This window comes from Arachis hypogaea, chromosome 17 (genome assembly GCF_003086295.3).
Source record: "Arachis hypogaea cultivar Tifrunner chromosome 17, arahy.Tifrunner.gnm2.J5K5, whole genome shotgun sequence".
Lineage (NCBI taxonomy): Eukaryota > Viridiplantae > Streptophyta > Magnoliopsida > Fabales > Fabaceae > Arachis > Arachis hypogaea.
Window position 1 is genome coordinate 71725298 of NC_092052.1, and position 2902 is coordinate 71728199.

Here is a 2902-nt window from a genome sequence, read left to right on the forward strand (position 1 = left end):
AGAAGTTACGAAGAGTTTATTTAGTTGTGGTTGAAATGCTCTGTATTGCTTTAGACTATTATTTGTACCCTCGCCTTTATCTTGAGATATTCTGTAAGAGGGATAGGAATTGTATTGTCTAATTCTTGTAATATTATTTATATATATATGTGTATATATATATGGATGTACTCTTTATGAGCTTTTGTAAGTTGTATGGTATTTGTGGATGTACGTTATCTAACGAAAGTATTTTTGGGAACGGTATTGCGGTTTAAAGTTTTAAACAGGCTCATATTTTAGTATTAAATAATATAAGTGTCGTCGTAATGTCCGAGCTATCAGAGTCGCGCAGCCGGAAGCGTGAGCTTTGGTAGTTAGGGTGTTGCACGTGCAACTGTGCAGATTTTCAAAACTTCATTTCTTCATGAATTCTCCACTTTTATATGTTTTTTCTTCATTTCTTCAAGTCATCCTTGCCTTCTAAACTTGAAATCACTCAACAAACACATCAAGGCATCGAATGGAATAGAACTGAATTAAATTTAGTGATTTAAGGGCCTAAAAAGCATTTTTTTAATTATTAGGCACAATTAGGAGAAATTCACAAAATCATGCTATTTCAATGAATAAATGCAAGATAAATTGATAAAATCTACTCATTTCAATCCAAAATTTACCATAAAATTGTGGTTTATTAACTTCTCCACACTTAAACAATAGCATGTCCTCATGCTAAACATTAAGAAGAGACAAGATCAAGGGATATTACACTTATTATATGCAATCTATCTAAATACACTTTACCTACTCCATCCTATGTAAACTCACTTAGTTAAAGGTAAATAAAAGTCCAAGAGCATTAATAAGCAAGAAGGGCAAAATAACAATGATAGTCTGATGCGGATTTTCAAAACCACAAATTATCGGCAAGTACACCGGATCGTATCAAGTAATATACCACGAGAGTGAGTCAATTGACTATTATAGTCAGACAATAAAAAATAAGAGTTTCAATAGTAGATAGCATGAAAAAAAAATTAAACAAGAGCAAACTAAATTGGTTAAGAAAATAATATGATAAAGATAGTTAAGGTGTTAGAGATGTTCACTCGTTAGAAAAGCAATCCTTGTGTCCATTAAGATGAGGTATGAAAAGATTAATCACAACGAATCATAAATAATCAAATTCCAATTTCTTGGAAATTTAATCTCTCTTTAACCTAATTAACCGCTAATTCCTTAGTCAATTACTTAAAAAAAAAAGAGATGAAGCACAATTCTAATTCAATTTCAAGTAAGATTCAAAAATAGTCCGTAGGTTAAATTATATGTTACGTATTCAAGCTAGTCCTAAACAATTGAAACCCACAAAGTGTCGCACACTCTTTCAAAACTATTCCTAGTAAAATAAAAAAGTAGTGAGAAAGAGTTTTCAAGCTAATTCAAATATTAATTTTTTCCAAAATAATATTTAGAATCCAAGACGGAGTTAGAATATTTTCCAACAATTCTAAATCTTTAGGGATGAAGAACGAAAACTTAATCATAGAATAAATCAAAGCATAAACCTCATATAAAATAAAACACTTAGATTAACAATCAATAGAAAGATGAACAGAGCTCCTAACCTTAATAATGGAGGGTTAGTTGCCCATAGTGCAGAAAATTCAAATCCTAATCTAATGTGTAAAACCTAACTAACAAAGAAGAGAAGCGACCCCCCCTTAAAAACGTCTGACCTCTCTCCTTAAATACTAACCTAAAAGAAATTCAAAATTCAATTTGAGTTGAGCTTTGGACCAACCACTTAAATGATAAAGAATTTGAGGACTTAGTGACTGAATTAGGTCCCTGGGAGGTGACACAATTTGGGCGTGGGACGTGGTGTAATAACCGGAGTGAACGCTTTAATAAAATAATAATTTAATTGCCCAAAATAGGTTCAAAAATATAGAAATGATATTTTGAGAATACAAAGGTGCAATTTGATTTCAATAAATTTTTCTGAGTTGAAAAATGTATCCTTTTCGAAAATTTTTTGTAAAAATGTGTACTGGCACTTAAGCCGGTAATACCGGCTCTAGTCTGTCCAGTACCGTATTTTAGAAAATAAGATTTTGAAAATTGATTTATTATTTTGAAAGGACAAAAATAATTTAGAATTGAAAACCGGGCACTAATCTTAAAGGTTTTGGTCCAAAGTGGGCCAAATGGACCAAAAATACTAACGGGTTGGACCGGGCCCAAACGAGGGAAACGCGGATTGAGAGAGAGGGAGAAGAAAGGGGGTGACACTATTCATTGTCACCTTCCGGGAGCCATAACTTGAGCTACGGAGCTCTGATTGACGAGCCGTTTGTAGCCACGTGAAGCTCTCGTCGAGCTCTTCATTTTTATCTAGGCTTTGCTGGTAAGAACTTGCATCTCAAGCTCCAGTTTCCTGCCCTAGCATTTCTGCATTTTTAGATTTGGTTTTGAGTAGATTTTGTGATTTTGCTTGTTTAGGTGATCTCTAGTAGCGGGTAATTGTCGGGCTTTGCCGCAATCACCACTGGATAAGGTAAGGAACCTCTATATCCTTATGGTTTGGTGTAGTGTGAGCTTTAGTTGTTAATGCATGGTTATGTTGTATGTATGAAGCTTGTTTTTGGAGTTTGTGGTGGCTTTTGGTTTGGCTTTGGTGATTTGGAGCTTGTTGGAATCATGTTTGGTGTTTGAGCATATTGGGAATCGGCCAAGGTATGGTTTCGATTTTCTTTATGTAATATGTAATGTTTCTGGAGACTTAGGCTAGTGGCCTTTATGATAGAATTGAATAATATGGGTGTATGATTAATTGTATATGAATATTATGATTGATGATGATGATGATGAGGGTTGAATGAGTTGTATGTGGGAAAAGTATGATTTTGATGATAAT